Here is a 21,797-nt window from a genome sequence, read left to right as displayed (position 1 = left end):
GAACCCCATTTGTCTGTGGTGCCACCTTTGCCTGGCTAATCCCTTCACATTGCTCAGTCCCAGTTTGAATGTCACTTCCTAGGAGAGTCTTCCCAGATGAGTCTTCCCTGTTGTGCTCCCCCAGACTTGGTACTGTCCCTGCCTGTTATGGGTTGAATTGTGCCCCCCAAAAAAGATATGTTGAGGTCCTAACCTCGGTACCTCGGAATATGACCTTGTTTGGAAATAGGGTCATTGCAGATGAGATTAGTTGAGGCCGTACCTGAGTAGGGTGGGTCCCTAAACCACTATGACTGATGTCCTTATAAGAAGACAGCCATGTGAAGACAGAGACACAGGGAGAACACCACGTGATGATGGAGGCAGAGATTGGAGTGATGCAGCAACAAGCCAAGGATTGCCAGCTGTCACCAAAAGTCATGGAACAGAGTCTCCCTCAGAGCTCTCAGAAGGAACCAACCTTGCCAACACCTTGATTTGGGACTTCTAGCCTCCAGAACTGTGAGCAAATAAGTTCCTGTTGTTTAAGCCATCTAGTTTACCGTACTTTGTCACAGTTGCCCTAGGAAACTAACACGCTGCTGTCCCTAACTTGTTCAGTGCTTATCTCCCACCCCCCACCTCCTGGCTATGAGCTGCTTAAAAACAGGAACCATGTTGTTATCTTCACCCTGAGTCCCCAGTGTCTGGCACATAGTAGGGCTCTGTAAATATTTATTGAATGAATGAATGGTGATCTTAAATAAACATTAAATCAACAGTATTTATAGCTGGATAGTAGAACTGTGAGTCACTTTTATTTTCTTCATGTGACATATTGTGTTTTCTAAAGTTACCACTTTAGAAACTGTATTAATGTTATCACAAAGAAAAAACTAAAATACATATTTTTCTTTTCAAAACATACTTTAAAATGATAGACATTTCCACCACTGTGTGTTTTGTGAAGAGGGAAAAGTTCTGCTATATGCTTAACAACTGCTTTTTTATTGATTAATTGATTCCTCCTGTGTCACTGGAGTGCTTTCCAGAGTCAGATACTCAGAGCTTGAGCCCTGGGGCCTTGTGGGGCATAGATTCCAGGTGGGAAGGGTCCGGGCAGAGTACGCATGCTTCTTGGCCATCTCCACCATCCACCCCCTCCCACACCTTGTGGGATCTGGCCAGATGTGGCACCTGTCACCTAACAGGGGCTGCTAGACTTGGTACTTGAGAATACCCCCAGCCTGGGCCAAAGGCCACTCCCAAACAGAAGCAAGATCCTGCCCTCAATGAATGCATTGTCCAGTGCTTCTCAAACTTAAATGTGCACAAGAATCACCTGGGGATCTTGTTGAAATGCAGATTCTGGTTCCAGGGGCCCCAGGTGGAGCCTGAGAGTCTGCATTTCTAAGAGGCTCCTAGGTGATACCCACATTGCTGGTCCATGGGCCACCCAAAGCACTAAGAGGTAAAAATTAAATACTCTGGTTGTTCTGAAGGAGTGAACACTTCAGGATGGGGAGACCAGAGAAGGCATTACCGGGAAGTGCACTGCTGAGCATTTCAAAAGATAGGTGGGATTTGGAGTGGTAGAGGTGGAGGTAAGATGTGGGAAGTACCTGGGAAGGTGCAGAGAGAAAATGTTATGTTCAGAGGATAGTGAATAGAGCAGTGCAGTTTGAGCAGGAGGTAAGTACAATTGTGGAAGAGAGGGCTGAAAGGTAGGCTTGCAACAGGCAATGAAGGGCTCTGAAGGCAAGGCTAAGAAGCTTGGCTTTAATCCTGAAGGGAGTGAAATCTGACATGACTTAGATGTAATGTTTTACAGAGATCAATCTGACACTGAGTATAGAATCAGAAGAAAGCCTGACAGCAGGAAGAGCACTCAGGAGGCAGGTGGAAGGGCCGCACTGCTTCAGAGAGTGCAGGTGGACAGAGGAAAGGGGGGCCAGGAGTCATGGGAGGGCTTGGGGGGTTACCTAGAGTTAGTGATGGGACAAAGTTGGGGAGAGGAAAAAAATAGAATCCAAGGTGATTTACAGGAAGAGTGGGGGCTGAATGGTGCCATCAGCAGAGCCTGAGGTCCCAGAGTAGCTTAAAGGGAAGATGAGTCCCCACTTTAGATGTGATGAGTCTGAGATGATACTGCAGCTCCCACCTGGAGGCATTGGGCAGGTAAGCAGATTTACTGGAGCTCAGGAGAGCCATGCGAGTGGGCAGGATTTAGGTGTGTTCTCCAGAGGGAAAAGTAGGGTATTAAAAGGAAGAAGAATGACCAGAGGAGAGGACAGAGTGATGAAAGGGCAAGAGGTAATACCCAGAGTTAGGGATAGGAGGAAAACGGAATCCACTGAAGGAGGGAGAGTCAGCAGCTAAAAGCAGGAGAACTCAGAGAAGATGCCACGAGTACACAAACAGCCAATCCGGTGGCCCTAGCACATCCTGACATGGAGACCAAAGAGAGGCCTGCCCAGCTCAGGATGCAGGAGGGCAAGGAGGCCCAGGCCTGAAAAAGAGCACAGCTTGAATGGAAAGCAGAATTTGGACCGGGGGAGAAGGGGGCTGGATCCACAGGGGAGGGTCTGGGCTGCAGCAGGATCCCAAGGGGGCCAGGGCTCCGAAGCACTTATTACAGTGCTGGCTCAGGAAAGATAATCCTCCCACCTGCAAACACACACAGCACTTGAACACCCATGTGGCTACAGAACCCCCAGGGCGGAGCCCAAAAGGTGGGAGAAGAGGCCTTTGGAGCAAAGCCTTATTGCTGGGGGGCACATAACTTATCATCCAACTAGGAGTCTTTCGAGAGTGAGCAGAGACACTAACAATCACACCAGGACCACAGGTATAAATTAGGACTGTCCCAGGTAAACCCAGCAGTATGGTTACCCCAGCCCTGGGGCATTCTGGATCCCCAAATACTCATTTCGTTCCTGTTGCCCCTTCCTAGATGGGGTGGCGGAACTGACAGACAGGTGGTAGGGACAGGCTAGCTCATCCTCGGAGGAATGGGCTGAGGGTGTTGGTGGACGGAGTAGTCTCTCCTCCTCCCAGCCCCGGCCCAGCCTGAGCGCCTACGCCCTAGCCGGGAGAGACGCGGCAGCACCACGGACAGCGGCCGGCCGCGCTCGCTCTCGGCCCTCCTCCTCCAGGGCCCCACCGGCCGGATCAATATTTCATGGGGGAAGGGGCTCCGGTTACCAGGCCCGCGCCAAGCCGGAAGGCACCGCCCGCGCCCACCGCCCACCCTGGGGACCCTCCCCGGGAACGCAGCACACTCACGGCTCCAGCCCAGACAGACACCGCCCTCAGAGGAGCACCGCACTCCCGGCACACCCCACCCCCCGCAGACCCTTTCTGGGGCACCAGGACCCGCGTGCACACCACACACCTTCACATGGCCACTCAGACACACCACATAGCCATCAAGCGCTGCACAAAGATGATGACATACACAAAACAACAGGCACACACCACACCCAGCACGCAGGCCACCTAGACACACAGCGCACACACACACACACAATATGCCTCACAGACACACATTACATGGAGATGCATTCACCACAGACCCACATGCATATCACACACAGACACACGAGACACCCTGCCACATGCACAAACTCACATGCTGCACAAAAACTCCCTCACAGAGACCCTCAGACATACCACTCAGAACTACATTCACTACAGACACACGCATACATACAAACTTAAACTCGCTCACACACACACTCATACACAATATGCCTTCACAGAGACCCTCAAACATTCACCATAGATACACAAGCACACACCCCATGCTATCTAGGCCTCCCCCGCCCCCCGCCCTCCTGGAGCCCAGGTTTGCCCTCCCACTGTGGATGTGGCACCAGGGAGTAGGCAGGCAGGACTTCCCTCCCTCCTGGCTGCCCTGTTCTCAGGCTCTGTGGATAAATCCTCTGCATCCTCTGAGGCCTCCTGGCGTAGCTGCCCAATCCCCAGGGGCAGGCAGTCAGTGGCATAAAGAGGTGGGGTGGGGCAGGGGAAAGGGGAGCTTTGAGACCCCAAAGCTCTGGGGTATGAGGCTCCAGGGACAGCCTTGCCCTCACCTGTGGCTCCCACAGCCTCAGTGCTCCCCAGGACTCCAGCCCTCCAGGAGGCCCTGAGGCCTGTGTTGTGCATGGCAAGCAGGAGAACTGTGTAGTCTACAGCTCCTGCTCCCCCCAGGAGTGCCCAAGGCCTGCCTCAGAGACGAGGGGGCATCCTACCCCCATCCAGACACCCCAAGTGCAAAGCCCCCATCTCAAGCAGGCTGAGGCAACAGTGGCACAAATTCTTCTGTCTGCAGGACAATCATGGCAGGATTCTCTGACAGAAACCTAAGCAAGGGCATGAGGTGAGAAGAGGGGAGTAGGCTGGCACAGCAGGAAGAGACCCCCAAATTTTCCAGGTAGGTGGAAGGGATCTTCAAGATTATCTAGGCCAATGGTCCCCATGTGTGACATCCCCATACAACTTCCTAATTTTGCATTATCCACATAACACCGTGTGCCCCCTCAACGATTTCTGCCAAATCTCCATACTCCTGTCCTGCTTGTTACTTTCTTGAAATTGGCACCTTTAACTTAAACGCATTTATTTTAAATAGAAACTCTGTGTTACTATTATAAACGGAAAGCCAAAATCACTTTTAACAAATAGAAAATGAGAGTAAAATAAATACAGTAAAAACAAAGCTATATTATTAAATTTTAGCAGCTGTATTATTAAATTTGGCAACATGGAGTTGCCAGTCAAGATCTCTTTGCTAAGAAGGGGAGGGCAGCAAGGTTGGACAGTTGTTAAGGACACACTAGCCCTGCACTCACACCTTCTCCCTGGGATAACCTTGGACTTGATAGAGCTGAAAGGGAACCAACTTTCCCACTATGTGAGCCAATGCTAGGTAATGGCAGGTCCATGGGCCACTGAAAGTCACCTCGGGTCTCACAGAAGGTATCTGTCTCCACATTGGGCAGCTCTAGGCTTGCCCATTTCCTGCAGGAGCTTGGACACAGTGGCCAGCTGGCGCCCTGTGGCCACAGTCCATTTCAGTAATAAGAATCCTTAGAAATTCCTCAGTTCTTTCTTATCTACAAATTGTCCTCACATCCACCATCTAATACAAGCCTCACAGCAGGAATTATCATCCCCATCATCTGTCTGAACCAGAAAACTGAGGATCTCAAATGTTCAGAGACTTGTCCAGACCCACACAGCTAACACAGGCTAGGTCCATGAAGAGGAGACCCTCAACTCCCCCCTGGGATGCCTTTTCTACTCTGCCTGCATCCATCTGTCACATAGTCGGGGGCCCTTGCTCTGGGCTGGCCCTGTGCTAGGCAGTGGGGAGCAGAGGGAGGATGGTAACCTAGACTCTGCCTGTGAGGCCCTCACAATCCTGAAAGGCAAGCGGGCCAGTGAGTAAGTAGCTGAGATTAAGAGAGGTTAAGAGCTTTTACTCCGGAGTCACACTGCTCTGTGTCCCTAGCCTGTAAATGTCACCTCTCTGAGCCTGTTTTCTTGTCGGCAAAATGGGGATAATAACAGCACCTATCTTATAGGATGTGACGATTAAATGAAATAATGCATGCTCATAGTGTCTGGCACAGAGTAAGTGCTCAAAAATGTTTATTACAAGTACAAAAAATAGAATTAATGCAGGTAAAGAACGGCTGATTGGGGAAAGGGGGTGGTAGGCATGGCATGGTTCTTCACTGAGGAAAGGAAATGAGTCAAGTCTTCGAGGATGAGAATGATTTTGGGAGGGAGAACTGTCTTGCCTGTTCATGCCCTCCTCTTCTCTCTGTCGCCACTCCAAAGAGAGGGGAGAACATTCGGGGTCTCATCTCCCTTTCTCTCTACTCAGTCCCCTGAATGATATTTGAGAGGTTCTTCAGAGCCTGCCCTGGGCATTGCTGCCCCAGGAAAGACTCCCTTTTAAGTCACAATGCCAGGTCCATTCTCTCCAGGTGCTGTCCAGATGGAGGATAGGGGACCAGGCCCACTCTGGCACTCTAAGGATTCTAACAGATGTCTTTTAAAGGACTTGCCCAGATAACAAAGACCCTCCCTTTCTCTGAGGGGGTCAAGAGCCCTGTTTGCATGTCTAACTTTGTGCTCCTTCCCAGAAGCTGCAGTTGATTGGACCAGGGTGGGCACTTGACCCACTCAGAGCAGATCCTGGAAGTTTGGATCTGCCAAACCCTGGGTTCTATCTCTGAATGTGGCTGGAACTGAGGGACACAATACAGAAACTAGAAGTGGCCCAGCATCCGGAAAAGCAGAGAAACCCCAGTCTGTGGAGATAGAAAGGTGAAGGCAGCCAGGGAGGCGCAGAGAACGGCTGCTTCAATTTCTCCTGGCCTACAGGTCCCACCTCCCAGAGGCTAATGACTTTTCTGCCCCTCAGTTCCCAGGAATCCCTTGTGTCCTCATAATAAGCCCTTCTTTATGACTGAAACCAGCTTGAGTGGGTTTCTGTATATAAGCAAAGACCTCATTAAGACAAGGGAGAAGCCAGGAGCTGGAGGCACAGAGATGAACAATCCTGAAAAAATAGTCACTCTGCCTGCACTGGAGGCGCTCAGTTTAACAGGAGATAAGGAGCAAGAGCTGTGGCCTCCATCAAGACGGAGCCAAGAGAGGGTGGGCGAACTCTGTCCAGGGAGGGCCCGAAGGGTTCCTCAGAGGCTTCACAGCAAAGGTGGCAGCTGAGCCGGCTTTGAAGAATGATGGACGTTCTCCAGGGGGACAAAGCAGGAGTAGGGAGGCATTACAGACGGAGGGAACAGCAAGTGCAGAGGCACAGAGGCACAAAACAGCCTGACGTGTTAGAGGAACTGCCGGGAGTTCAAAGTATGGTGGGGAGCAGGGGAGACGAGGCTGGAGAGGCAGCCGGGCGCAGATCACAAAGGGCTTTGAATACCACGCTAAGAAGCTGAGGCCTTTCCTGTCAGCAATGGGGAGCTATTGAAGTATTTTAAGTAGCAGGGGGTGACAGGGTCAGTTTTATGTTTTAGAAAGATCGCTCTGGGGCTGCAGGGAGAAAGGACTGGAGAAGGCAGGCCTGGAGGCAGGGAGGCCATTTAGGATGCTGCAGCAATGATTCATCTGTTCCTTTCATTCACTGAACAACTCGCTGTGTACCTACTATGTGCTGGGGCAAAACAGGATTCCTGACCCCACAGAGTTCACAGTCTAGCGAGAAAGAGAGACGAGGAGAAAGCAATTCAAGCATGATGAGCATCATGAAGAAGTACGAGGTCCTATGGAGGCGAGCGGTGTTTAGTGTCTGGTTTTTAGACTTCGCTGTGGAAATGATGTGCGAGCTAGTATCTATCTGAAGGATAAGCAGGAGTTAACAGGGCTCCAGGAGGAGGAGTGCATTCCAGGATGAGGGAACACGTGTGCAGGTCCTGCAGCTGAGGGAGAGGGAGCATGGTCCAAGATGATACAAAAAGGTAGGCAAGTTCCAGATCCCACAGAGCCTCTGAGAACACGTCAGAGTCTGGCTTTTATTCCAAGAAGTCTTGGAAAGGTCTTAAGCAGGGAAATGATACAATGAAATATTTATCTTTAGAAATTCGCTCTGGCCGCAGTGTGAGAAGTGAAATGAAGTGGGCCAAGAACAGAAGCATAAGGAGACCAGTTTAGGAGGCTGTCGCAGTGGTCCCGGTCAGAGCTGATGGTGGCCTGGCATGGGGCGGTGGGCAGGGAGAGAGACGACGGACTCAGAGAGGTATTCAGAACCAACAGGACTTGCTGAAGACTGGCTGTGGCATGTGGGGGTGAGGGAGAGGGAGGTGTCCAGGCGAACTTCCAGCTTTCCATCTTGAGCAAGTGGGTGGGTGGTGGTGGCAGAGATGAGCTGGGCACACTGGAGGCAGAGCAGGTGCTGGCAGGCAGAGCTGGAGACCTGGGTTTGGACCTGAGGCTGATTGTGACACATCTAAATGTGGTCCAGGAAGCACTGAGACCTGCAGGTCTTGAGCCCAGAAGAGATCACTGAAGTTTAGAGAGTAAATGAGATGACCTGGGAGTGAGGGAGGAGTGGGCCAGTCAGTGAGAAGGGGGGCCCAGCGGCTCTGAGGAATCACGGCAGCAGCAGGGGCTGAGGGCAGCATGACCAGGAGCTCTAAGCTTGGAAAACCAGAGCCATGAAAGCCAAGGGTTACTTCTCTCAGCCCTGGGAGGCATCACGCCTTGACACAGGCACTTCCCAGCTGACAGACCTCCTTTCCCCACAACACCTTCTTCCTCCTGGCAAACTCCAGAGTTATCCTTCTGACCAGCTCAGGAGGCCCCTCCTCCTGTGAAAACTTCCCTTGTCCAAGTCCCAGGTGCTCTGCAGTCCGACAACCTGGGTTTGAACCCCAGCTCTGCCACTTGACAGCTGTGTGACTATGGCCAAAACACTTAACCTCACTTGTCTCATACATACAACAGAAATAATAACAGTATCTACCTCATAGGGCTGTTTGAAGATGAGTCTGTAAAGTGCTGAGCAGAGAACCTAGCACACAGTAAGCACTAAATAAATGTTACTATTATTAACATCCCACCCACCTTGGGACAGTTAGTCATGCCCTCCACCTTCCTCCTCCTCCACCTGGGAACTATTTGCAGGTCTGTGTCCCTCCCTGGCTCTTCCTATCCCTACCCAATTGGCAGGACTATATAACATGCAGGGCCCAGTGCAAGATGAAAATGCAGGACCCCTTGTTCAAAATCATTGAGAATTTCAAGATGGTGACAGAAGAACATTAAACCAAGTGTGGGGTCCTTCTAAGTGCAGGGCCCTGTGCAACCATAGACTCATGGACCAGCCCTGCCCCTACCCCCAGCCAACCCTGGGCCTGGCTCAGAGGAGGTGTCAGCCCCCATATGATAGAATAAAAATGCCAAGCGACACTGAGATAGAACTTTGCAATTTCCATCTGGAATTTCATTTTATCTTTCCCACAGAGAGATGACATCAACCCTCAGTGTCAAGGACACTGAGGTTCAGAGATGGGTGTGCCTTCCCAGAGGTCACACACCTCATGAACTGCAGAGCTAGGAGGTGAACATAGGCCAGCCTGGTGCCAAAGCCCTGCCTCTTGCCCTCTGGCTCCTTGGAGGGGTTGGGAGAACCTGGCCCCAAGGGATGATCTACATCAACAAGGCTGAGATGCACCTCAGCCCAGAGAGAGGGAACTGGAGAGACTGGGACCGGCCCCCTCCCTCCTGGGGCAAGCCACATAAACAACCTGCTCCCTGGGCACCAGCGCTGCACACAGGGAAGGGGGTAGGAGAGGGCAAAAGGTCACTCCAGAAAAGGCTCTGGCTGAGGGCCATAGACCCTAGCCCACCCTCTCTGGAAATCAGACCCTGCCTCCTCTGCTGAAAACCTTTTAGGGGCTGCCATTGGCCTCAGAATAATTCCCAAGTCTAATATCTTGCTAGACCAGGGAGGTCCGACCTGGGTGTGCTGACACCTGCCCACTCTCTACCCTCTCTCCACCACTGCTGCCCTCCTCGACCACACCAGGCCTGTTCCCATCATCACCAAGCCTTAGCACACAGTTTCCCTTCCCTCATCCCTTCTTTGCATCCTCAACTCCCTGTCACCTGTGGCTCCCTGAATCCCTCCTTTCAACACACGTCACACGTGTAATTACCTGCTGTGGGCCGTCTCCTGGCTAGACTGGAGGCTCCATGGAGGCAGTGCTGCCTGGCTCATAGATCTTGGTACATCAGGTGTCTGAATGCACCCTCCTGCAACAGAGGCAGGAGGGCCCTGCACTCTCTCTCCCCTTCACTCCACTCCTTCCCAACCCTCCTTTTCTTGTCCAGACATTTTGAGCTCAAAGTGTGAGGAGCCCAAACTTGCAAAGGGAAGAGAATCATCACAGCATATGTGCCCTCCACCTGCCAGCCCTGGGCTGGGTGCTGTACATCCAGTTACTACATTTAATCCCCCAAGGCACCTTCCAGATGCAGTGGGCCAGTATGGGTGTAAATTATTCCTATTTTCCAGAGGAGTTGAGGCTACCTGCTGAAGCGGTAACAGAGCCTGGAAGTGGAGGAAGTGGGATTTGAACCCAGGTCTGCCTGATGCCCAAGTACCTGGTGTCCTCTCTACCCCATGACTCACTGTTCCCAGCTAGCTCACCTCCAACCAGACAGCAATTGTTTCTACCCCGTGCCCTCAGTTCACACACACCCCAGGCGGCACAGCTCCTGTTGGGTCAGCAAACCACCGGTGTAGGAGACGGCTCCACTGTCAGCAAGAGGCCAGTGCAGAAGTCACCCCTCCCCTGGCTCAACGAAATGCCAGTGTTGGAGAGATACTCCCCAAGTCAGCCAAACACTAATGGGGGAGATACCCCCATTGTCAGCAAAATGCAGATACAGGAGGCATATCCTGCACCCCAAGTCAGCAAAAGGCCTGTGTAAGAGACACACCCCTCTGCCCAGGCCCATGACTGGGCTGGGGTGCACAAAGTCCTCCAAGGTGGTGCTCCTGGGGTAGGGGCGGGGGAGGCACTGGGGCTGGGGCTGCTGCTGTGGCCTGGGGGAGAAGGCTGTGGCTGGGGAGGGGGGCAGACTCGGGTGAGAGTTCTCACATGGCACTAATGAAATCAACCATTAGCCTGCCCCCCCCACCCCCTCCCCAGGGACCCTCCAGGCTCCAGCTGATGCAATGCCCAGGCTGGATAATTGTTTTCTTCCCTCCTTAAAGGGCCAGCTGCTGTTGCAGCTGCAGACATCACCCAGACCCCTGAGAGACCCCACAGAGCTTAGCACTTGGTTAGGATAGAGGGAGCCCAGAAAGTAGCAGTTCAGCCCTGGGATCTGCAGACTAAAATCCAATTAATGTCCAGAGACCAAAAGTGTCTGTGAGCAAGGAGGGAGGGAGAGATAATGGTTAAGACAGAGACAGGGCTTGGCCCAGGAGACCACACGCCCTGAGGGAAGGGACCTTGGTCCCTGCTGCATCCTCAGCACCTGGCTCCTACCTGCCTGTCCCGTCAAGTCCTTGGCACAGGGGTTGCTTGTGAGTTCAGCAGTTATCTACTGAGCTCCCCTGAGTACCAGGCACTGTGCTAAGCAGCTCAAATCCACCATTTCATTTACTCCTCCCAGCAGACCTAGAAGGTAGGTCTGTTTTACTGCAGGAGGCTCAGAGAGGGGAAGTGATTTCCTCAATAGCACACAGCTGGAAAGTGGCAGAGCCTGGGTTTCAAGCCAAGTTTGCCCGACTCTGGGCTTCATACCCTGCAGAGGGTTGGGTGGGTGTCGAACCCCAGGGCTGGAGGTCCCTAAGCCAGGCAGCCTGGCACAGAGGGCAGGGAAGGGGTCTGTGGGCCCTAAACAGGCTCTGAAGGGCATGGTGCTTGGTTTAAGCACAGGTTTCACAGACCCCTTCCCCAACCCCAACCCAAAAGAGAATGCCCCATTAGGCTGCCCACATGCCCCTGGGGATAGTTGGCAGCTGCCTGATTACAGACTAATTGGGGGCTGGCAGCAACTGTGGGGCTGGCTTAACCCCTTGGTGATCAGGCCTGGCCCAGAAAGGCCCTCTCCCCACGACTTCAGGCCCAAACCCAGGGACCCTAGACTTAAGAAGTCATCATGGGCAGACGACAGGACCAAAGGGAGAGCAGCCTTCCTCTCCACACCCAGACAACACTCCTGGGGCTGGGGTTGGACACTGGCATTCACCCAGGCTCCCCAGCCCCGAAGGGCCACATCCAAACAGCCCCCAGGTGGCAGTGCCACCCAGTGCCTTGTTCTCTGGTCTTGGGTATGGCATTGCACACCCCACCCAGGACCACAGGAGCTATGGGCCCTCCCTGGGTTTCCAGGCCCAGGATACTGGGAAGAAACCCACTCCTCAGTCCTGGGTTGTCCAGACAAGGTGATGTGAGCATGGGTCCAAGCAGCCCGGAGGCCAGCCACTGAAGATACCCTCCCCCTGAAAGAGAGGGTGCCCAGGTTCCCCCCGCAAGGGTCTTGCCAAGTCCTCCTGAACCTTGGACTCCCCACTGTGCATTGAACAACTGCCTTTCCCAGCTTCCCAGAAGCCCCCTTTTCCCACCCTAGCGCTGGAGTGAGCACCACTCCTTTTCTTTCATGGGGTGGGGAGGTCCTCTGGGCACCACAGTGGTGTCATATTGGGAGGAAAGAGTGGCTGCTTCTCAACCAGGGCACGAGCAGGAGGGAGAAAGGCAGGCTGCCTTCCAGCTCCCTTTCCAGGAGAGATTTTAAGCACTTTCCAAAAATGCCATGCCAGGCAATGCTGCTGAAGCACAGGGCCCCAGGTGCTCTGAGCATCAGCAAGGAACTCAAGACTCTGGGGTCCCCTACCCCATTTTCCAGGCTTCCTCAAACACCCCATGCTCCCCTCTCATACCTCAGCCCCCAACCCAGAGCCATCATACACACTGTGCACATCCTCCGGGCCCCCGCCCCCTAGACCCTGCACACTCAGATCCCTACGTGGCGCCTCACGGCTGGAGCCCCCCTCCCCTCGCCAGTGGTCTCCCAGACCTCCGCAACCCCCTCCCCACGTCCACTCCCAGGCGAGCAAGGCCTACTGACTTACCCAGAGGTGGGGCCGGGGTCCAGACACGGAGGAGTCTCCGCTGGCCGAGGTGGCTCCGCAAGGCGGGGCAGGTGCGCCCCGGGACCCCGCCCCGCGGACCCGGCGGTAGGCGCGGCCCGGTCCCAGGCGGGCGGCGGACTCCGAGGGGGTAGGGACGCGGGGCGGGGAGGGGCGACGAGTGAGGCTCACGGGGGCATCGCCCGCCGCCAGGCCGGGCAGCTCTGCTCCGCCCGCCTGCGCTGCCGGCTCCGCAGCCGCCACGGTTCTCAGCCGCCGCCGGCTGCAAAGCCCAAGCCCCGGCTGGCGGGAGGCGAAGAGGGAGGCGGGGCCTGCTGGGGGCGGGGCCTCGGCCGGCTGGGCGGGGCCATGAAAGGGGCGGGGCCAGTCGGGGCAGGGCTTTGGGTGGTGGGCGGGGCCTAGGGAATTGGGAGAGTCTGGGTTTGCCTGGTTGGGGGCGACCTAGAGGCCGGGGTCTAGAGGACGCCTCAAGCCTCTCCACGTTCCTAGAACGCTGCTGCCTCATGCCTGGTCCCTGTCTACACCACCGTCTCTGTCTATTCTTTCTCATCCTTCCTTCTCTTTGGTGGCACCTCCCAGGACCTCACTGGCACCGCGGTACCCCCGCCCCACCCTGGACCAGATCCAGGAACGTCAGATGGTAAGAGAAGGGGGAAATGACTTACAAACATTAAATCCAGTTTACAGATGGAAAACTGAAGTTCAGAGAGGAGAAAAGACTTGCCTGAGTGCCTGCTATGAAGAAAAAGACTTTGTAACGTCCCTCTCAGACAGAGGGTAAGGGAGTAGGGAGGGTCCTGCCCTGAGACCCTCTCTACTTCTCCTAGAGCAGTGGTTTACAACTTGGGGCAATTTTGCCCACCAGAGGACATTTGACAATGTCTGGAAATTTCTTTGGTTTTCATTGGGGGTTGCTACTGGCATCTGGTGAGACGCAACCAGGGATGCTGCTAAACATCCTACAATGCACAGGACAGCCCCCACACCAAAAAATTATCGGGCCCCACATATCAATATTGCCCAGGTTGAGAAACCCTGCTCTAGGTCGTGGCATCTGCCTAAATGAACTTACAAGTGGGCTCTCTGAGTCCTGGGTTCCTCAAAGCCTGGGACTTGAGGAGGATGCTAAATAAAGACTCTCCTAGGGTCATGCCTGCCCCATCTTGCTGTGTTAACCTTGCTTAGCTGGTCAGTTCCACTTTTAGGTTCCAGTTCTTAATTCCACTCATTTACAAAGGGGACAATATTATTAGTATCTGCTTTCCTAATTGTTTGCTGGAGGCAGGGAAAACAAGTATTCTGCCTGCTGAGGGCATGGATTAAAATATGAATGCAGAGTGGAAAGGTGTGGGGGAAAAGGACAATGATTTGGGATTAAATGACACACTTGGGGATAGCTTGCTGTATCTTCTACATACTCCTCAGCCTATGTCATCCCTTCTCACCTGGTCTGTGAGAAGGGTAAACTGAGACTTAACAACACGGAGAGCCCGAAGCTGGGTCCCACAGCTGGCCAGTGGTGGAGTTGTAACTCACAATTTTATTCACTTATTAATTAAACTTTTGTTATCATCTAATCTACATCAGGCCTAGAACTAGGGCCTGTGTCGTAGAACAATTGCTCTGGAGCAGCAAAGGGAATTAGATTAGGGGAGAAGAGATGGAGGCCAGGGAAGCAGCTGCAACAGTGGTGGAGGAGCAGGATGGGAAGAGCAGAGCCTGTGAGGATGTGGGGGAGAAGAGAGGAGTCAAGATTCCTCTGTGCTCATCCCTTGCACGCCATCACAGAGACAGGTAAACCAGGGGCCCCTTTTGGAATCATGGTCTCTTTGCACATCTGATGAAAACTTGGACTTTCCCTCTGGAGAAATGTGCAAATGTACATTTTGCATATCATTTCAGGGACTCCAAAGCTCCATATTGGCTTCCAGAGGATTGGGTGGGGGGGTGGGGTGGCGGTTGAATCTTGAATGCATGTAGAATAAATATGCAGGAATAAAAAATCCAGAAAAAAAAGTAATGGAGAGGAATTTGCCTTACCTGATATTAAAACATATTACAAAATCAGTATATTTAAAGCAGTGTGGTATTGAGGCAGGACTAGCTACACGAATCAGTGGAACAAAATGGAGTACAGAAATGGGTCCAACTACACCAGGGAATTCAGTGTATGATAAAGATAGCACTTCAGGTAAATGGAGGGAAATAAAGGCCTTTCAACAAATGGGTGGAATATCTGGCAAGCCATTTGGGGAAATAAAAGAAAGCTGTGTCCTTACCCTACACCGAAGTAAATTCCAGGTGGAGCGCATATTTAAATAGTAACACCATAATGTACCGGAAGAAAACATGAGTGAATGTTTCAATAATCTTGGAGATGGAAAAGGCTTTCTAAGCACGTCAAAAGGAAAGGGAAGCCAAAAAGAAAACATCGATACATTTGACTATAAAAACTTCTACAGAGAAAAAGTGGTCATACTCAAGTTTGAAAGACAAATGACAAACTGGAGGCGATAAATGCCAGTGGCCCTCCACACTTGTCCTCTCTGGCCCGCCGGCCCCTCCCCCAAGCCAACAAGGGGACGAGGCCGGGGCGGTGAGAGTCGAGGCCGGGCACATCGCGGAGGCTCCTCCCACGGCGCCCTGGCCAGCGCCCACCTGTTCAGGGGCCGGGAAGCCCCGGAAATCCCAGCCGGGCCATCTGGGCGCACAGCAGGTGCCCTAGCCCAGCGGAGCCAGAGGGTGCTCACCACTTCCCTCGGGTGGCCATCCTGGGAACTGCAATCCTCGGTTCCAGTTCCTGCAGCTTCCGGGCGTTAAGGCGGGAATTTTTTCTTAAAAAACAGCTAAATTTTTGAGGGAGCTCACCATGTTCCAGGAATTGTGCTAAACACATAGAGTATTTCATTTGATCCTCAAAACAACTCTTCTAGGTAGGTCCAGTGTATTATCACCTCCATTTGACAGACGAGGAAACTGAGGCTTTGAGAGAAGTGATGTGGCAATCTCTAAGTGATGGCATACAATTCATTGCAGGACTCCTGGCCCCACTCTTAGTATAAGAAAGGCAAGTCCTTGGGGGAATTCAATAAAACTTTTTTGAGGTTTACTTTAACCCCAGGAAGGGGTGGGAGGAACGGGGAGGGGTCCCAGAGGAGACATCCTTGAAGCCGAGTCTTGTGGAGTTTGAGGGAGGGGTGAAGGAGGGGGGCAGCACTTACAAAGGCTGGAGGAGGAAGAACGGGCCTTGGGGGAGGAGTGTGGTCTGTGTGCCCCAAATTTGGGGTAGGGTGGAGATGAGGCTGGACAAGAATCTGGGCACAGAGGTGCTTGAGTACAAAGATTTTGAGAACTTTTCCATGTTTCAATTGGCTTAGTCTAGGGCCACCTGCTCTGCCAACCCAGGCTGCTTCTTTCCACCCAGATGCTCCCCACCTAGGATCAAGGTACCATTTGCCTAAGCCAGAAACCTGGGAGTCACTCTTGACTCCTCCCTCAACCTTACCTCCATCCAGTCAGTTATCAGGGCCTGCCCAGTCTACCTCCTAAAACTCCCCAGGGTCATCCACTGCTCTCCATCTCATGGCCCCTCCCCTCATCCAGACTGCCTTCCCGTCCCTCCTGAACCCAGCTGCTGGCAGTGACTTGGTCTCACCACCTCCAAATTTTCACACAAGAGAAATCCTTCTCAAACAAATCGGACCACATCCACTTTCCTGTTGGAAACTCTTTTCATGGATCCATTCAACAGATATTGAGCAAGTGCTTGTTATATGTCAAGTACTGAGGACAGGTGACAAGCAAAACACAGAAATTAAAGCCTACTGAGGGATAGAGATCAATCAATGACCCCACCACCACCACCAAAATAATATATAATTACAAGCTGGGATGCGTGCTATAGGACAGCCTGCCCTGGTAAGAGAGGTCCTAGAATCTCCCTAAGGTATCCTATCTGAAGTTTGAATAGCAATCAACCAGATCAAAGAATCAAGGATGAGGTAAGAGCTTATGCAAAGGCCCTGAGGTTGCTTCTCTGAGTCTCAGTTTCCTCATTTATATAATTGGGGTATTTAGTGTTGTGAGGATTAAATGGGTTACTATGTATAAAGTCCTTAGTACAGGTCCTAGGACATAATAAATTTTCCATAAATGTTAGCTATAATAATAAGTATTACTATTTTTTTTTAAGTGGAGAGTCATTTGAGGTCTATCAGCAGAAGAGTTAAATGAGAAAGTAGCATTTTAAAAATATCCCTCTGGCTGCAGTGAGGAGCATGGATTGGAACAAGGAAAGAGTAGATTCAGGGGAACCAATGAGGAGACTTTTGCAGGGGTTCATTGAGAGCTGTGGGGCATTTAAACTAAGGAGGCAGAGAGAATTTGAAGAGATTTTGTGGTTTAGTGATAGAAACTACTGGCCTTGGTGTTTGCTTGGTGGTAGGAGGTTGTAGAAGGTGGCAAGGAGGGACTTCAATGTTTTGAACCTGGGAGCAGGTTGGGTGGTAGTGTTCTTAACCTAGTCAAGGAAGCCTGGACGAGGCCTGGGGAGAAGCTGAGTCCAGTTCTGGATATATTCAGATACAGGTACTATGAAGCGTCCTGGATGAGGGGCTGCAGAAGCAGCTGATTAGGACTGGAGTTCAGAGGAAAAATTGTGTCTAGAGACATAAAATTGAGATTGTTGGCAAATAAGTAAAAATTGGACCTCAATCATCCTGTCTGTGAAATGATGGGAGAAAGGAGATAGCGAGATGATTGTTAAGGTTTCCCCTGGCTCAAACATGTATAGGATTCCAAGTGTTGAGGTTGGTAGGACCACAGAGACAGAGAGAAAAAAAACCCATGTGGCCTGAAAGACTTGGCAGAGGCTCCTTGGAGGCCATTTGTCATTCTTTCATTATCTTTTACTGAGCTGCTACTAGGAGCCACGAGCTCTACTGGGGATGGAAGGGTAAACAGGACCCAGCCTCTGCCCTCAGGGAATTCACAGCCTGATGGGAGAGACAGACAAGGCAAAGGGCAATTACGTGCCGTAAGGCCAGCTTGGGAGACCAAGCTTCCTAGAAAGGAAGTGACATCCAGACAAGACCTGAAAGTCAGGTGGAAGAAAGCTGTGTGGAATCCAGGCTGGGGAGCGTTGTTCATATGGATATTTCAAAGATCCTCATCCCTCTTGAATTTTTCACGTTGAACTCTCCCCGTGCCCCCTGAAAGTCCATTTGGGGAACAAAGGCCCTGGCAATAGTTGCATTTCTTTGAATAGCTGTATTCTCTGTTGAATTTGCCTTCTTCTCCTAGATCCTTCTCTTCAATGCTGCTGATGGCCTCAACTCCACAGTCCCTGCCAGGGCTTGGACAAGGTGGTGAAAGGAAGGCCCCAGGGCACTCACTCTTAGGAGCATGTAATGTGCTGCTGGCTCTGCTCCCTGCTCACACCCCTACTCCAGCCTTTCTGGTGCTCCTCAGTGCTCACATCTTGCTGTTCAGTCCCCATCCCATTTGCCTGGTCAAAGGCTTAGCTCAGATATCACCTCCTCCTGGAAGTCTACTGCTCTCATCAGTCATCCCTGCCTCCTCTCTAGCCAAGAGGGTCCTCCGTGCTCTAACAGCATGGTAAAGGCTGTGTAGCACAGTGGTTAATGGAGCGGGCTTTGGCATCAGAGCCCTGCTGTGCCATTTATTATCTGTGCACCGCTCTCTGAGCCTGTTTCCATGTGTGTAAAATGTGGTGCCAACTTCACAGGGGAGCTGCAAAGATTAAATGAGAAAATGTATGTAAAGTGATCAGCAGTGATTGGTACAGGGTACTCAGTAAGTGGTAGCTATTATCACTTTGTTTATACTTCTTCTAAAGCACTCAGGTGTTCTAATTATTTTGCTGCCTTTATCTTTCTATCCTAAGTTTCTCAGGGCAGGGAGGAGAAGGAAGAGGAAAAGGAGGAGGGGGAAGATCTTCATGAATAACATTTAACAGACATTAAGACATGTCTGCTGCACAAATAAAGAAATGACAAATTCCATGGGAAAAGTTCTGAGCAGGAAATCTGGAACCTTGGGTGCCAGTCACATGGTCCCAGGGATGGCACGGTGCCTGGCCGATTCACATCCACTTCAAAGAAAAGCTGCCCAGACCATAAACCCCGCTGGGGCTGTGCTTTAGACCACTTGGCCCCTCCAGCCTCTAGACTTGAGCAGATGGGGCCAGCCTCAGAGCCAAGGGTTACCACTTCATATATTAGCTAGTGACCTCTAACTAATGGCCTAGCACAACAATCCGAGACAGGCCAATTAGAGGCTCTCTTGAACCAAGGAACAGAAATTGTCAGGTAGCAGAGGGAGTTGAAGCAGGGAGGTCAGAGACAAGTGAGCCTTGGTCAGTAAAGCCATGTGTGAGCCACGATGAGAAGGAGCAGAGACCAAGAGTAAGCAGAAGCCTATGGGTAGGTAGAGGAGAAACGAGCAGTCCTGTGCAGAGATGGAGAGGGTGTGAGGATAGGAAGAATGAAGACAACGGTGAGTCCCAGAGCTGCCTCCTTCCTGCTGGTGTTTCCATTCCAGTCCTTACAAGAAACTGCTTTATATTTGAGCTCGATTGGGTAGGTTTCTGTTCCTTGCAGCCCCCGATGAGCCTGACTCTACTTGTTATCTCGCCAAGTCTCTGCCCCGACTCTGGGCCTCAGTTTGACTAGACCACTTCTAAGATCTTCTCTAGATCAATGTTCTCTTTGAACATCATGTAGAGAGAATGGTTTTTAGGTTGTTGGCAACTGAGTTCAGTATTAGTTACAGAGTGTCCATGATATCCTGGCTCCCAAAATAGCTTGGTGGCTGGTTAAAGAGCCTGTGGGAGGATCCAACACACACCTGGCTTTGAACCTGAGCCCTGAGGACACAATCTGCCTCCGCCTTCCACTGCATCCTTTGTTAGATCACAAAGGAACTGAGGAACCAGGGCTGGTGTTTCTCCAGTGTCTTTTGGCTGCTGAATGCCCTCCCTACCCCCTTAACACTTTCCTGGACCCACTTCAGCATTTCAGTGGATTCCAGGGCCAGGTCTGTTCCAAAGAAAGTGCCACTCCAGGAAGAATTTGAACAAAGAAACTTTCCTTCTTTGGTGTTAAGATCTCCTGCCTTCCAGCTGTTTGGCTCTTGGCCTGTGCCATGCCTTCATCCTTCTAAGCTAACAACTATGTTGATAATAATACTTCTTTGCTTTTGCATGGTGCTTTGTTCTTTTCAGAGCATTTTCATGCTTATTATCTTATTTGATACTCACAGAAACCCAGGGAGGACAGACAAGAAGGAGGGGTAGAGGATAATACCTCTCATTTCTCCCATCCCATCCACCCCTTAAAACTTACTTTAAAAAAATTTAGAAGAATTATCCTTCTGTTCTTTTCAAAACAGATGGAAATATTGAGACTGACCTTGATTAAGTGTCTTGCCCAAGATCACAGAGCAAGTTAATGGCTGAGTTGGATCTAGGTTTCCAATCATGAATCACACTTAAGCACGATTTGCCTAACACTATCTTGAAAAACGCTGCTGGCCATGGCAAGGGACCTCTGAGAGAAGTCGTATTCTTGACACTGCTGCCCCTTTGAGGCCTCCAGGAGTCATTCACAATCTTTCCCTCCAGTCCCTACAGAGACTTGGCTACTCCCCAGTGGCTTAGGTAGCACCAGGAGCCCACAGAAGTAAGCCAGTTTTGATGTAAGGATTTAATAACAGTTCCTCAGGTATGGGCAAGGATAAACGCCATTGGAAGAGTCAGTTTTATTGTTTTGATTACAGAGCGCTTGTTGGAAGGTAAGACAGGAAAAGTTGAAAACCATCAGTCTATCCCTCCATCAGCACCTCTGAAAAAGAGGAAGCAGAGGTAATAGTCCCTGCCCCTCCTCCCTCCCTAAACTCTACTCTGCAGCAAAGACACCCTTTCCTGGCCCCTCTGGTTTGAACCCCCTTTCCAGCCACACTCTTTGCTGCACTCCCACCCAATCATTCCCGAGCCCATCCTTCCCAGCCACAACGTGGAGTCAAGTTATCTTAGGAAGTAAGCAGTAAGTTCTCCATCACACAGTTCTAATAGTTAGGGTAGGTGAGGAAGCAGAAGGAGTAGGAGGCTTTCTCTGCGCTTTCTCCAGCGTCCCTTGCTCCTTTCCCAATGCCGCAGCAGAGAGCTTAGTGTGCTTCTCTTGTGGCATCACCCAGCCCCACAGCGGCAAACAGCACGACTAGGAAATCAGTCACGGCGGTCAGCCTGTCCAATGGCCAGGGCAACACTGTGTCAGTCGGGGTGAAGACAAGAAAACAGAAAATGTGCTTGGAATTTCAAACAGAGGGAATTTATTTCAGAAGACTGGTTAGAAACATGTTAGCTTGAAGGAGCAAAAGGGGAAGGTGGGGCAGACTAGGGATGAGTAGCTGCAGAAAGCTTCTCCCAACCCTAGGCCTGGAGGATCGAATGGTAGGGTGTTATTAGACCCAGACGTGCACTTGCTGCTGACACTACTGGAGAGTTGTTTTTGAAATGATGCTGCTGGCAGAACAGCCAGACGTCACTGGAGCCTGCAGCTACCCACTGCTGCCCCTCCAGTACCATGGATACTGCTAGAGGCCATGGTAGTAGGCCACCACTGCTGGAAACGCTGAAGGTCTCTGAGCCCATAACCACTAGCAGATGCAGAGAGAAAATGGCTTTGCCTCTCCTCTCACCATCCCATCTCCAGCCATATAATGTCCCACCTGTACTTCCCATTGGTTGAATCTGACAGGAAGCTGGCTGGCAAGGGGAGTCTGGGAAATGTTGTTTTCAGGGCTTAGCACTCTTAAGCACAAAGCAGAGCATGGAAAGGCTAGAGTGGGGCTCAGAGCAAACCAGCAAATGACCAGCACAAATGCTATTGAAACTTACAACTAATGTTGTAAATTTCCTTAAATGCCATATGCATTGGACATTAGTTGATTACCTCATTTCTCCATTTCTCCCTTTCCAAAAGCCCATGATTTCCTTTCCAGGATCCATGTATTTCCGGGAAGCTGACTCCCTCAGAGTAGAACAGGGCTGAGCCAGTCAATCCCACTGACCAGAATGGTTGGTTCAGGTGGTCATATGAACTCAGCCAGTGCAATCAGAGTGGATCTCGGGATTTTTGCTGAGAAGGCAGGCACACAGACTGTC

The 21,797-nt window shown here is 51.4% G+C and overlaps 1 protein-coding gene across 2 annotated transcripts in view; it reads right to left on the bottom strand.

Moving 5' to 3' along the window:
• Nucleotides 1–12,836, bottom strand: part of RIMS3 (regulating synaptic membrane exocytosis 3) — a 39,648-nt gene extending 26,812 nt beyond the window's left edge. For both annotated transcript variants that reach the window (XM_014784207.2, XM_087446192.1), the window contains exon 1: nt 12,596–12,836. The gene's annotated coding sequence lies outside the window, so the exon portion shown is untranslated. The remainder of the gene's footprint in view (nt 1–12,595) is intronic.
• Nucleotides 12,837–21,797: the final 8,961 nt, after the last annotated feature.

The sequence above is a fragment of the Ceratotherium simum genome, chromosome 22 (genome assembly GCF_057802395.1).
Source record: "Ceratotherium simum simum isolate JZ-2026a chromosome 22, ASM5780239v1, whole genome shotgun sequence".
Taxonomy (NCBI): Eukaryota; Metazoa; Chordata; class Mammalia; order Perissodactyla; family Rhinocerotidae; genus Ceratotherium; species Ceratotherium simum.
Note: the sequence above shows the minus strand (reverse complement) of the source record. Positions and strands in the feature narration are given on the sequence as shown.